Source organism: Acanthisitta chloris, unplaced genomic scaffold, assembly GCF_000695815.1.
Source record: "Acanthisitta chloris isolate BGI_N310 unplaced genomic scaffold, ASM69581v1 scaffold8535, whole genome shotgun sequence".
NCBI classification, from domain to species: Eukaryota; Metazoa; Chordata; class Aves; order Passeriformes; family Acanthisittidae; genus Acanthisitta; species Acanthisitta chloris.
Window position 1 is genome coordinate 7,749 of NW_008675388.1, and position 15,349 is coordinate 23,097.

Below are 15,349 nucleotides of genomic sequence, written 5' to 3' on the forward strand. Positions count from 1 at the left end.
ACATATGGGCACATAATTATTTATTAAAGATTTTTTTACGTCCCTTTCTATTTAAGCTATAAAAAGAGAATATTAAAATTAGTAAATACATATTCATGCAAAGACTGTAGGCCAAACTGTTCTCTCAGACATACCTGACTGATGGCAGCAGGGAAGGAGATTGTGACCTGTAAGTCATAACACTGTTAGCACATCTTTTCAATATCTGTTCTGTCTTTATGAACGTTGTTTTGAAAGAGTCATTGAAAATACTCAGATCTGGGAACCTTGCTTGTTTTTTCAGATCCGCCTCACCTCTTTCCAGCATTCCACCCTCCTGTGCCAATTGATGCAAGACATCATGAGGGACGCTACCATTATGAACCATCTCCCATTCCTCCTCTGCATGTGTGAGTATTCAGTGTTTCCACTCCCTTCCACTGCCCAAAAGAACTGACAAGTACATGAACCTTTGCAATGCTTGAAACCATGCACCTGGAGCACTTTTTCAGCCTTGCCAGAGAGTGAGATTTACTTTTGGAAAGCATCAAGGTTATCTGTTCATGAAGCAAAACCCACGCTGGTGCCTGTGGAATTCCTGCTATAATAGGTGACTGGCAAGTGTTACCTCTGTGTTTTGCTGACATTTATTCGGTGCTATGTCATTCTATAAATACTAAATTAAAAAGTACTGAGCCATGTGAAATGCAGCCAGACAAACATGTATTTTGTCTGTATTAAGCTTGGTATTCTTCATGGCTAAAATCTCCTCTCATGCCAAAGATGGTGTTTTTTTTCCAGGGTCTACTATGAAGCATAATGAAATTTTTGGTAAATTTTCATAGTCTCTGTTGTGTGCGCACACAGGCAATCAGTTGATTGATGGGTATGTCACCCAAACAAAATGGCAAATGTGATAGAGCACATGGTTTACACAAAGATAAAAGAAATGAATACTAGTGATAACATGCATTAGAAAAGGGTGGTAGTGGTGAAATTCTGTAGAAATAAATATTATCTTACTCTGTATGAGGAGATGGATATCAACATTGCAGAATAGACCAGTTGGTGTGTCCAGAGAACTACTATATATGACTAAAAATGTAGCCAAAACCAGAGCTTGGTACTTCGCTAAAAGGCTTGATGTATACATTTAATCATATCTACTAATCGCCTCTCGTGTTGAGAAAATACAAGAAGAAAAGCACAAGTAATACTTTGAAGAATAATGCTAGTTGTTTAGATGGCAGATTGCTTTGCTATGGCTATTAGTTACAGCTGTGTAATTACATATATGCAGAAGAAAAATGAAGTTGTTTTAAAACAAGTCCTCCTCTGTGAGCAGAATTAATTGATATTAACAATCCTAACTACATGCCTAAGTACACACACAATATTTTACTAAGAGTTTTTTTGGGTCAGTCTTCTATTACTGAATTGTAATTTCAGAGCAGATTTGCCTGGAGGTAAGTAATAAATCTGTGTTGCAGTCTTCTTGGGCATTAGAGGGAAAGCGGGTATTTATAGAAAGGGAGAGTACAGAAATTTGTGATTTATTCCTCAGGGTTCCTCTGATGCATCACCATTTACACCACAATCAACCACATGACAAAATATACTCAAACACATGCTTGAATTTGCAGCTAAAAACTATTGTAAGCTGAAGGTGGCAGGCTCAGACAGAGTTATTACATGGTCATCCTAGATATTACAGTGCAGTCAGTATTCTGCCTGGATGTTTTTGGGAGCTGGGGGAGATGATCCTGCTCATTCTGAAGCTAGTGGGCAATTTGCCTTTCTCTTTGGTATGAGACAGATAGGGTAGGGGGCCCCAGGAAGTGTTCTAACCTGCATCAGCAGACGACAGCCATCCAAAACGCAGTACTTCAAAGCAAGCCTTCAAAGCAGCTCCTGGAAGCCTGTGCCATGTGGATCATTGCCTGGCTGCATTTGTGGAACTGAGCCCTGTCTTGGAGCCTCAGTCCCAGGAACCCAGTTCGTACCATGGCACCCCATGCCTGCAGAAAGGGCTTTTGGGTGGGTTCCTTGCTTTGGGTCACAATGGGAAATTGGGACTAGCAGGTTACACTGCTATCAGTGTCAGAATTTCTGTAAAAGCCCCCCCAAATGTTGGAAATGCCTGTTTCATACCTTATTTGGCATTCGGGGATAGTCCTCTCTTACCCAAAAATTGATGTTCCTCTATGGAAAAGTGCCACTCTGTGTGCTGCTCCCTGGTTAAGTGGTGATTCAGCTGGGCCCTGCAGAGGCTTGTTAGGGATGAGGAGATCTTGGTGTGATGTGATATGACTGCAGGCAGCTGCCTTAAAAATACACTGTCATATCAGCCCACTTTTTGAATTCAAAATTTCCTTGATACTGGCCATTTATTTTTCCATTAACTTCTGTTGATTCTTCTGCTCATTTTGTTTGTGTTGCCATTGGAATGATGAGCTGGAGTGAATTCTTGGAGCTGTTGTGGGTGGTGTAATTAAATATAAATAGGCAATTAAGAAACGTGAAAAAATAAAAATCTGTCAGACTCCAATAGCTTCTTTGTAGACAAACCTGAAGAGGTTTGCCATGCTTTTGTAATTTTCAGGAATATGTTTTAATGTTTGTTTTAATGTAAAATAGCAATTTTTCAATACCTGAAGAGGGCCTACAGGGGAGCTGGAGAGGGACTCTTTATTATGAACTGCAGTGATAGGACAAGGGGTAATGGGTTCAAATTGAAGGAAGGGAAGTTTAGGTTAGATATTAGAAAAAAGTTCTTTACTGTGAGGGTGGTGAGACACTGGCACAGGTTGCCCAGGGACGTGGTGGCTGCCCCAGTCAGCTCTGGCAGTGTTCAAGGCCAGGCTGGATGAGGTCTTGAGCAGCCTGGTCTAGTGGGGAGGTGTCCCTGCCCATGGCAGGGCGAGTTGGGATGATCTGTAGGGTCCATTCCAACCCCTAAAATTCTATGATTCTATGAATGTACATAGACATGAAGCAGGCACCTAGCAGTTTTCTTGCCGGTTTTACAGAGCCTAGTGTGAGTGTTGCTTAGGAGTGACCCTAAGTGAGATCCCTTAGGATGACTTGGGATTGTTTGGAGCCATTGCTCGAATTGCTGTCCTAGCACCCATTAAAAAAAAAAAAAAAATGGGTTGAGAAGGTATTTGAGAATTCTGAGAGAAAATGGCAAGAACAACAGTCAGGATAAAAATGTTTACCCAAAACTTCATAAATGACTTCATTGTTATGAGTGGTTTTCTCCTCAGCTTCATAATTCTCTCAAATGTGTGTATGTAATAAAAACTGAAAAAAAAGGAAAAAAATTGGCATCGTTTCAGTTACTCAAGCTCCTAGAAATATGTTCCAGAACCTGCCAAGCCTTAGTGGAATTAGTCGAGGTATAATACAAGTGCAGAAAAAATGTGAGAGGGCCTTGTCTGAATGATACCTACAGTGTCTGCACATTATTTGAACAATGGCCATGTGGAAAACACACAAAAAAAGAGGAATTTTAAAGGTGTCATAGGGCTCTTACGTACTTGCAGCTCTACAAAGGTGTAAGTCTCATAGCTTAATTGCTGATGGTCAGAACTGTTGTATCCCAAATTTCAGCCCGGAGCCAAATTTTATCATTTGAGTTATAAACCCCTAAAATAAGGTTTTGTGTTTATGATGGAATTGCTGACAGATGCTTATGTATAGCAGGACTAGCAGGCATTGCTGTAATTATGCTATCGTATCCTATCATTAAAGATTTCAATTGAAAGAGGCTTATAAATTGCTCTTCCTCTTAGATAAACCACCCTACATTAAGGCATCAACGATATGGTGCAGAATTAAATTAAAATCTCATAAAATGAAATATGTTCTGTATTAGCTGTTTGACACTTAATTTGCCTCTGAATGAGTAGAGGAAATCACAAATTAACCTGCCTTTGTTTTTCCAGCCATGGCTTATTAGGTGTTAGAACAACTGCAATTACAGCCCAATAATAACCCACAACCCTTATGAATATGTACTGAAATGTGTCACTTTGTGTTACCAAAACCTGTTGTTAGGACTATGTAGTTATCCTGGAATGTCTTACAGTATGTCTTTGGTTTATACTTCAGGGAAAATGTATGAAACTTAAGTTGTTCTTCAGCAGCAACATATGAATAGCAAAACTGAAGCTAGAGCTTGTGCTTTCCTTTTATTTAATTTTATTTGTTTTCAAATTCCAGGCATGAATCTTAGATTTTCAAAAAAAATCCAGTAAACTGTAATTCAGGTTTGCTTCTTTACTTTGAACTAGCGAGTTAAATTACTTGATAAACATCATATGATTAAAACAAATCAAAATAAGCACGGCTTTAGTAATCCCACTCCTGTCTTTGTTTTTCTTTGTTGTTTTTGTCCAGCTCTTTCCTAATGTTCAACATTGATATCTAAATTATGGCATTAAAGGAGGAACTGAATCTAAACTATGTTTTGATCATTGACATGTGACAGGTCATCCATTAGAGTGTGATGACTTCTCTGGTTGGTGTGCAGTGATTCAAAATCATGCTGCTAATGAGGGTGTTTATTTGAAATGAATATCCTGAGAACATGAGTTTTCTTAGTCTTCAAAAACCAAATCACAAATTTATTATTGGCTAACTCTTCCAGTTGCTTGATGTCTTTGTCAATGTTGGCTTTCTTGGAATGAGAGTTGTTTGCAGTGAGCAGACAAAGAATAAAGGTGTCTTGTCTATTTTTGTGAAGTGCAAGTGTAAATAACTTTATAGTCCCACCACCTTTAAAATATGACTTAGCCAGGATGAGAGTTTTTATTTATTAATTAAAAATAAAAAGCTCCTAAGGCTGAGGCAAACTTCTACCGATGGATCTAAACGCCGCCATTTAGGAAGGTATCATTCTTGGTCATTCGTTCATTCCCGTACTTTAACTGAGTTGCATTAATAGGTTGCTCTCAATCTACTTCATTTCAGGGTTGGGTTGGGCAGCCTTTGAAGGTGATCTAACCTAATATTTCCAGGTGCTGTTACCATGGCTGTGAAGGAAACGCACTCCAGCAGAGGTGAGGCAGTGGACAATGGTGAGGAATGGCTCCAGCGTGGTAGCCTGTGTGCATCTCAGAGTGCACCTTAGTGCATCTCAGACATGCCTATGTCACAGGAGGCTAGTAGAAAGTTAAAGTTTCAGGGCTGAATGTACTACAAGATGCATCAGGCATGGACCAATACATTAGTCCATTTAGTCTCCACCTTTTTCTGTTGCCATCCTGTTTTACCTTAGCTCTGCACCGTGCATAAGGAAGTGTGAGCAGATGAATCTAAGGGAAGGTACACTGATGCCATCCATATGCTTACAGCCAGGGGAGGCTGTCTTTGCAAGGAGGAACTTGCAAAGTAAAGCTGGTGTATTGTAGGTTCCTAGGATCAATGATACTCCAAACTCCATTCTTTTCCAACTGCTGATTGAGTCTAGCAGCATTCAGACTTGGCAGTCTTACACTCTGAAATGATATACATGCAGATAATTGTGCATATGCCTAACACAAATACCTTGAACAGATATTTTGAACTTTAATGTTCCGCTACTAAACTAAAGCATGTGCTTTGCTTGCAGTCAGCTTCAAGTTGATAAAAAGAGTGTCCGATTCTTAGATATACTATTTCATATCTAATTTATATAGACATCAGTTACACAAGGGTGAAGAAGAAAGGAAAGTCAGGCCCAGACACTCAAGTTTCATCAGCCTCTGATTTTGGACCACACAGTACAATGGGGGATGTCCAAATGTGAGAAGATTAAAGCATTGGCTCCACAAAATATTCTCGATTATGAGTGAAACTGCTAGCCACACGTTTGATAGGATGTTTAGGTTCTCCCAGCTTCATCACTGGCACTTTGAATTTTCCTTTTCCTTTCATTTCTAAGCTCTTATTCCTTTTTAAAATCTTCATGTTTAAACCTCTTAAATCTTTTACCTGCTGCTTTACCTCAGTGTACCTCTAAGCTGGAGACTTGGCAAGAAGTTCATCAGCTTGTCAGAGCATTCATTGATCCTTTCACAGTAGGAAGGAGAGCCCTACCCAGCATGAAAAACATCACTCATTGAATTGGCTTTAATTACTTTAAGACTTGGAATGGATTTTATGGTTTAGCCAGGAGCCATTGAAGAAGAAACACTCTGAAACTCTTGGGACATGAAAAGATGATGCTAGTTACAGCTTTCCAAAATCATCCATGAAAGTATTTTCTGTAAGCAGGGAGAAATCTTGTATTAAATGGGAAACACCCCAAGAAACCCATCCCTGGAAGTGAAGTGCAGCATGAAGAATAAGCAGCTGCTTATTCTGCCTGGAGAATTTTTATAGCAAGTCTCTGAGAAGGAATCAGCATGGTCTGGTGACTCGTTAAGATTATTCAGAGCTTGTAATATGCCACAGATATGTGTGTTGCAGGCTCTGCAAGCAGCATGTATGCCTTTTAGTGACAGAGCAGTGTGGTGATGGTAATTCACAGAAGTAAAATAGCAGGGCCAGATGCCCACACATAAACTTTAGCAGATAGTTTTCATTCAGTGACAAGCCTTTTACAAAGCTGGGGAAGAGGAAGCCTGCATCTAGACCAGTACTGCGATCTCTCCCTCAGTATATAGTGTTGCATCATTTAAAATAGTGAATCACTGTTTTCTTTAGCTGTTCATTCTTGTTTAGTAATATTTACCTTAAGACTTGCAGATCATAAATTCTCCTTTGCAAGCACACTTGCAAAGTAGCTTCAGAAACAGTCTGATGTTAAAAACTATCTGAAACTGAAAAGTTTGGAAAGCAAATTATTGGTGGCATATATTGAATTGCAGAGAAAAAATAAGGATGTGATTCTCTTAAATTTTTGAGTCTGAGAGGCACTTAAAAAAAAGTAGGTTAAAATATGGGTAAAAATAGGTAAATATTTTTGCAGATATTTTACATAAGTTCAGTTACACCAATTTGTTTAGGTAAGCTGTAGTCTGAGGTTTCTGCACAGTCAATTCAACTCTTCTATATTTATCACAGATTTGCTCTTCTCTTAGGAAAAAGCAGTATTGAGAAAAAAACCATCTTATTTAAAAGTTCATTTCTGCTGGAAAATAAATTCTAGTTCAAATAAGGATTCACTGCTAGAATTCATCCTGGATTTTAGCAAGCATATTTACATGAAAGTCAACAGAATTGCCTCGAAGCACACCAGATTACATTTGGTTCACATCATTCATCTGTTTCTGTGGCGGATAATACTTTGTGACATAATCATTTTCTCTAGAGTAGCTAATTGTAATGCCAAGGAACTACAGAGTTATAAAGGAGAAACAATAGCAGCAGATAAATATTCCGTTAACAGAGGCTCTTTGTTCTTTTCATACAGCTAGCTTGATTTTGGTCTGTCTGGGGAAGTTACAGCAGTTAAAACAAGAGAAAAATTTTGGTGAGATTCTGAATGGGGAAGGAAGAGCTTGTAGAGTAGAATGGTTTGTTTTATTGAAAATCCTTGGTGGAAACTTCACCCCAATTTTATTTATTTTTTTTCTTAATGTTGAGAAAAGTCCTTGAGAGGCAGCTGCCCCCAGCCCTAACGAGGGTGGCTGGTTCTCATCATATAGTCCCTTGGGAGTAGCAGCAATGCACATGGCAACTTCCTGGGGCAACGCAGTGGGAGCAAAAAGGAGTGAAAAGCCTTCGGTGGTCCCCAGAACTGCTCCTCTGCTGGTCTAAAGGGAATCAGGTGCCTCACAGAGTGGCACAGGTTTGTCTGATGGAGTCCAGTCCACTGAAAGGGGTTCTAGAAGTGGTTTTTATGGATTGTGCTTTTGCAGAGGAGCAGTTCCTAGGTTTATCAGCAGTAGGGTATCTATCAGCACGCGTCAGCACTGCCACTTAGCTGATTTACCCCATCTAGGCAGTTAACAGTCCTTAGATGAATTCTCAGCTGCCAGTGAGAAGTGGTTCCCTAAGGCTGGCTTTCAAACCAGCATGAATTAAGAGATGTTGGAAGCAAAAGGAATGGCCAGCAAAGTCATGCCTCAGGACACTGTCCTATGTAACATTTTTCTGTAGACTGAGGAATAACTAGGCATGACTTCAAGCTGTTGGGTCACTCCCCGTGCGCAGATGTGTATACAAGTGTGCATATTTATGTATGCATGCATCCTCTTTACGTAATAGGGTGAGTATCTTTGCTTGCATTTATCATGAACTGAGTAATTCTAGATCTCTGCAGTTAAAACTAGTGGAAAGGGCTACTCAGAGTCTGAGAAAGATGGAAAATCAGAAAAAAAACATGAACAAAACAAGTAGGAAAAATACTCTTGGGCAAAATTATTTAGAACATGTGGATCACTACCTTAATTTAACATTTAAGCAAAAATGCATAGAATAACTTCACTGCTTGAGTTCTGCTGCTTGAAATTTCTATCTCATTCTGTTATCAGCTGCAAAGAATGCAGGCTCTAAATATAGTGCACATTCAGAGGCTCTGAGCCTGTGGTTTCTTGGACAAAATTCCTGTGTTCTTTGTGCTGTAGTCAGCAGTATTAGTCAAGTGAGCAGATATTGACTGTGGTATTCACGTGCAATGAACCAGAAGCAAGCCAACTCTATAGAGGCTGCTGTCAAACTTGTTGCAGTGACCTGTGAGGTACTGGACTGTGACAGACTCCTTTTTTTTCAGTACAATTCTTCCACTCATGTTAAATCTTGCTTCAAAGAGAACTGAAATGTTACAGTCTTAGCTTTTTTTTTCCTTTTCTTTTTTTTTTAAAGTGTACTGGTGAGATTCCTGTGTTGTGAATTGGAAGTCTCTAAAGTGAGAGTAGGTATAAACTCAAAGAAATGTGAGCAATGAGTATGTCTGCAGTGTAAGAGCACAGAGCATCTTCATCATACTCTCATGCAGTCTTTCCCTGACTCTGTCCTCCCCCAACAAAGACATCAAATCATATAATCCTGGAGTATGGATTGAATGTAGTTTAGACTTTTTCTTTCTCAAAGGATGAAAAAACAGAAGTTAAATTAGCACCTGGTGTCCCGTTTTGTCATCTCTTACTGAACCCACTATATTATATATATATATGTATGTCTATATATGTGTGTATATATATATATATGCCTATACTTGTTTGCATGTTTGTAGCAAAACATAGGCCCTTGAGCTGGTGTCAGTTGTGCTTCTGAGATATAGGAGACTAACTAGATATCCCTTGCGTATTCTTTATTATATGATGCTAGGAAAAACCGAACAACAATACTTTAATTCTATTGACAGGAATGTTCTCGATGGGCATTTTATCCGTGTGCCCTAGGGTAGGCTGGGCCAACGTTTGTGACTGATGCTATCAATTAATAGGGGAAATGATTTAAAGAAAAATGTTATGCTGTTTGGTTTTTGCTTTTAGGATGCTTTACATGACCAAAAACTTACTTGGTACCTTATTTTAGAGGAAGGTTTACATTGAAGCTGGGCCCTGTGAAGTTACCATTGAAGCTAGGGTGTTTAATTCCTTCCAGCACTGAATGTGTAGGTCTGAATTACTGAATTACTGCATTTGTAGTCAAGTTTATAGGGGTGTTGGCAATTTTCTGGAGACTACAGAGGTTAGACACACGGGCAAAATATCCTGAAGTCCATGAGTCAGGCCTACAAAGCTTCTGAAGGAATGGACTGACTTATCATCTTCTTGAAAGCATTATTTATGGAGGTGTTGTGACCATTGGTGTTAAGGATCAGCAGAAAATTAGGGAGTATTTCACATGAGAGAGAATTTCTAAACATATCAAATTTAAGTGGCTATCTCTTTAAAGATACATATCTTTCAGTCCTGTGTCTCTTGTTGAAATTCAGCCTAGATTTATCATGCCTTTTCCACTGGCCCGTGGAAGAAAAGATTGATAGTCTAGTCCAGTTTATAGAGGCCACCAACGCAAATAGCACCATTTAACAACATTGTAGACAGATATGGTGGAGAGGGCAGGAGCTGAATGACCAGGGGCAATCAGGTGTTCTCTGCTTCACCCTGGAAGATCACTATCAGTGTATATCATCAAGTCAGTACCAAGGAAGCTCATGTGCTGCCTCTGTCTCTGTTTGCCATACTTGTTCCTCAGACACCATCCTGACACCTTTTTGGGAACTGTGTTTCTGGTCCTGTGATTAGATTGAATTGCAGAGGTGCTGAGGGAACAAATGTATAGGTTGCCCTGCTTGTGTAGGTGTGTTCTGAGTTGGCCAGTTTGTTCCCCTTAGGGTTTTCATCTGCATGTCTAGCTACCTACTCTGTTTAGAGAGCTAATAATGCTTCCAGCATACAGATAATCATTTACCTCAAAGACTTATGAACTGAATTACTCTTTCTCAAAATGTTCAGCCATAACATTAATTTGCCGTATGCTTAGTGCTTGTTTTTCACATATTTCTCCTACAGTTACATTGGAGGTGGTGTCCCTACTCCCATTTCTGGTTCTTGAGGTTGTTCAAAGTTACACCTTTGCCTAGGAAATTGTTTTTAACTCCAGTTTTCCCCAGTAATAGAGCAAGAGTATGAACCCTTTATTTCTTGTTTCTTCTGATGGCTATGGTGAACATAATTTGTGTATTTTTTGCAGAAATGTATATACATAGAATTTTAACAGGAATTTCTGCACATCTGTATAATCTGTTTTTTTCCTGCTGCAAATAGTATTGTTAGATTAGAAATTCTAGCTGATACTCTTTCTATTCAGTAACAGTCACTAATCCATGTGAATATCAATTTTGGGCTATCTGCTGATGTTAGTACAGAGATGTGAAGTAAATCCAGCCATACTTCAACAGAAATGATTAATGCTGAACCTTCACATCACTGATTCTGTCAGAATTGTAGTCCTTTATAGTTAGAATTTTAGTCAAATGTTCCCTTCACAAACAAATCTAGCTAGCAAGTGCAATAGGAGAGTCATTCAGTCACTGAATTTGTGGTTTGCTGTTGCCAGCTTACTTTTGTTTTGAATAGTTTAGTTCTTACTTTAGCATATAAAAGGATAATTAAAGAAACCATTTCCCTCTTCTCCAAATCTCAGTTTTCTAATATTATGGATGTGACTTACAGTAAGTACTGGAAACGAAAGGATTTGTTTCGTGTTGTTTTTGAATTTGGGAAAAGAATGTTCCTTGGTATGACAAAACAGACATTGAGGAGATTGTTCATTTGAGGTATTGTGAGAGACTTTTTGGGTGCTTTGTCAGGGGAGGGAATGCCTGCCTTAGTGTGAGGAAGGAGCTAAGGTAAGAAGAGAAGCTGAAATTCGCTGCAACAATAGTGACCACAGCATTCTTGATTTCAAGGTAGGAAGGGTTTAGAAAAATCGTCAGTGAATGAATGAAATGAGGAGAGAGGTACTTAAGCACTAAAAGTGCTAAAAGCTTAATTCTCTAAATTTTTTAAAAACATTAAATTGTGAGAGTACGAACACATTAATTGAAAATACTGTTTTTCAAGAGAAGAAAGTATTTGTGTAATTCATTTATCAGTTGATTTCAAAGTTTGATTTTACTGTCATGGGTCATACCCATCACAAGAAAAACTTCCCGTGAATAGCACATGAGTTTTGTTGAGATTTAAGACTAGCCTCAAGCTCTTCTTTCTGGTCGGGTAATCCCCCTGGTGGATGCAGTAATCTGGTCCTCACGCTTCGGGAGTGGATCCCAATTAGCAGTGCTGCTTTTCCTCAGGAAGTGTTGCTGCGTATAGGCAGGAGTGCTCTTTGCATGCAGACTTCGTCGTCTTCTGATCTTCGAATGGTAGAAAGAGAAATCAGGACTAATTATTGAAACGATTTCAGCGGTCTTAGCTTTGTACCATTTGGGTGTTTTTCTTCTTCTCCCACTCATGCACACACATACGTATGTGTACTTTCTCTGCCCAGCATAACGAACGACTTCAAGGTTATTTTTTAAATACCTTCAGGCATTTTCTGAGTGTTTTTGAACTAGTTCACCATTCACCGGTATATTGCTTTTATAGAGGTCATATTTGATGAGTTTTTTGTCATATGCACCCACTGAAGTTTCAGTGTACTCAAGCATTAGAAAAGCCACTATTTGAGCGTCTTTGTTTTCTTTGTTGAGCTGTTTATTTTGCTTTCTTCCCACACAGTTCCCTGGCCTCGCTCTGATGACTGCTTTTCTGCATGAATTGCATTCCTCGGGGCCGCAAGTCTCCTAATTCTTCCAGTCGATTTGATTCCTGCCTGTGTGATTAGTCCTCTGCTCCAACACACAGTTGGTTTTGCCAAGCAGGCTGCTTGCTAAGTGCCTTTAACATGAAGACCTAACTACATTTTTTAACCTCATTAGTGTGTAGGGCTCTGCTTCATTCCCTCTTAATAGCATGGCCACTATTGAATCATCACTTGCTCTAAAACAGGTTACAAAAAGGTTACCTGAGTTGTCTTGTTTTCTTTTTGTATGACTCTGCTTTTGCTGGATAAGTTTCTTTCGGCACGTGTCCATTTTTAGCATGTAGGTTGCTTTTTGAAAGGTGACCCATTGATTCTGTTGAGGTAGATTTGTGATGTTGAGAAATTTCAAATTTGTTTGTTAAAAAAAAAAAATTCGACACCTATTTGGAAACCGCAAAACTAAGTAATAAAACCAGTAATAAAACGTGCTTTGGGGAGAAAATAGAAAGAAGGATTTGGGGAACTGATAAAAATTTCCTATTTGTTTCAGCTTTAGAATTACAAAGGTCTCATCCTCACCAGTTTAGATACAGGCTTCTCACTGTAAGGCTGGATTTACAGTAATGCAGCCACAGTCTGCATGGCTTCACTTTGTCTCATGGGATCAATTTTTAGCCGAACATATCACCACTAAAATTTAGATTTCAGTTGCAATTGCATATAAACTCAAATGAAAAAGGCATTACAGGACTTGTGAATGTAGTAAAGGCAGTAAGGAAGAAAAGTTTCCTAAGAAGACAGCGTCACCAGGGAGCTAGGGGAAGAAAGAAGGCACTGGGTCACATGCCACTTGTGATGGTGCATTTATGCAGTTGCATAGCACAGCCACTCAGAGGGTGAGACTTCATGATTAATGGTGTTTATTCTTGACAGAAGCCTCCTTTATTTATCTGCAATACAGTTTAGTGATTTTATCAGTCACCTGAATGAAAAATATTCAGTCATACCAATATTGCAGTGTAAATTGAGTAGAGTCACTTTTTATTATATCTTTCAGCCTTATCATCTGCACAGTAATTTTCTAGCAGGGGTTTGATATAGAAAGGCTGGATTTAGCTGTACTTGACACAAAGCCTCTTCAATTTCCCCTAAAAGTTCAGGCCACTCTTAGAAATGTGTATAAATAAATATATAAATATATATATAAAACCCTGTTATCCAAGCAATTTCAGGATTTGAAAGAATAAAGATAAAATGCACAAACCTGGATGTGAGAAATGTTGTTCATATGAAAACATCTAATAGCTCTGAAGGCACTGGTGAAATGCTCTTCAGTGTTTAAGCTTGTGGCTTAGTGCAGTTCTTTTTGCATGGCTACGTAGTCTTTCTTCTAATCAATCATCATCCAACTCCAATCAGCATACAGGCAGAGCCTATCGTTCATCCTGGGTGTAATTTCAGAGTTGAAGACTGTAATGGCCACATACAGCACATTAGTCACTGCGATAACAGCTAGTGGCACTCCTGAGGAAGGGGGAGGACAGGGGAGAAGGGGAATAAAAATCTTCTCATTCTCACGGTGCATTAGTGAAATAGGAGCAAATGTTAAACAAATGTTTATTCAATTAGCTGACTTAACAGCATTAAGTGTGAGAAAGCTTCTGACACTCCTTTGACCTACTTTTTTTTGTTTGCAGGAGTAGAGAAAAGGGGAAAGGGAAGGAAGAAAGGAGTACATACATGCAGTCAGGATATACATATATATACACATCCATGTACTCATATGGTGGTGCCTCTGTGGTTAAATACTTCAGGAGATGGCAGGCCCTACCGGTAATCGAAAGGAGCCTAAATTTGAATAGCAAATGAGACCACCTCTAGAGCACAGAAAGAGAATTGCAGAGGAGAGAAGTTTGCTGTAGGAAGGCAGTTGGTAATTTCACTGCCCAGTCTATTATTACTAACAACAGATAATGAGTAGGCTGCAGACCTTTTAGATTTTACTGCTGCACTTTGTGCTACAGCATAGTTTGAAGAGGGAATGGTGTGTGGAAGTCCATGGCAGCCTTATTTGAATAACATTTGTTTGTCCTGTGCATCTGTTTTATGTCATGATGATGATTTTTTCATCAAATGCAGCATTGATACATTATCCTCAGTATATTAATAACCACAAGTCAGTGAAGACAGGGGAGACAAAATTCACCAGCACTGATGTTGGACTGTACTATGAAGGTCTAAGGTCTTACTTTTCTTGTGGTTCATAGACATCAGCATGAACTGAGCAAAATAAGGCAATGCCTTGGTAAGGCTCTAGCAGAAGCAAGCAATGGAAATCACATCATATCTTGTTGGCATTACTTTTATCTACTGTTTACATTGCTGCAGTGTCCAACAGCTCTGTGCAGGATTGGAGCTCTGCTGAGTGTTGTGCAAATACAAGGAGCTCTGCCAGGAAGAGCTAGCTCAAAGTTGAACCCCTTTGGCAAATGAAATCTGGTGAGTCAGCTCTGATGGCCTCGGGGTTACCAGCCCCAGCTGTTTTCCTTGCCCTGAGGATTATCCCTTGTCCCTCAGCAGGTTTGTGTGCCTTTGCCCTGTTTAGAGTGTGACAGCTTTGCTCTGACTCCCTGAAACCAGACACTGAAGTGGTTAGAGGCAGAGATGTGCTGCCTGTGCTGGGAGGGACGCCAGCGGCATAGTTGGGGCAGTAAAAGCTTACAGAGCTGCTGCAATATTTTGAAGATAACCTCTGCTAGAAGCCTAAAAGGCAAGTGGCATTTGGAAGGAGTAGTTATAGTTGGTCACTTTTTTGTATGTTTGCACCCTTTGTTTGTACAAGCAAAGAAGTTGCCAAGTAAATCCATGTAATCCTCCCGTAGTCACTGCTTTCTTTGCAGCATCCTGAGAAGGATTTGGAGAAAGGAGAGGCAAGCTGGGATGCTCTGTATGCAAAGGTCAAGTGGGCAGTGTTTTAGAGGACTGTCTGGAGACAGTGATAGTGGCGGGTGGATGGATGGAAGGAAGAAGAAAAGGAGAGGCAAGTTGTTGGGGGCAGTTTTCCATTGTGTAAGGAGAGCAAGAAGACTGGGCTTGACTTGGAGAAATACTGGGAGGCAGTAGATAGTTTTATTTGCATTTTGTGTAATGAAGGAAAAAATGAATCGGTCAAAACTATATCACC

General features: G+C 39.5%; 1 protein-coding gene across 1 annotated transcript in view; it reads left to right on the top strand.

Annotated features, from left to right (window-relative positions):
• Positions 1-265: 265 nt before the first annotated feature.
• GLI3 (GLI family zinc finger 3) overlaps positions 266-15,349 on the top strand; it is a 90,710-nt gene continuing 75,626 nt past the window's right edge. Inside the window, 1 exon segment of the mRNA XM_009075728.1 lies at positions 266-389. The gene's annotated coding sequence lies outside the window, so the exon portion shown is untranslated.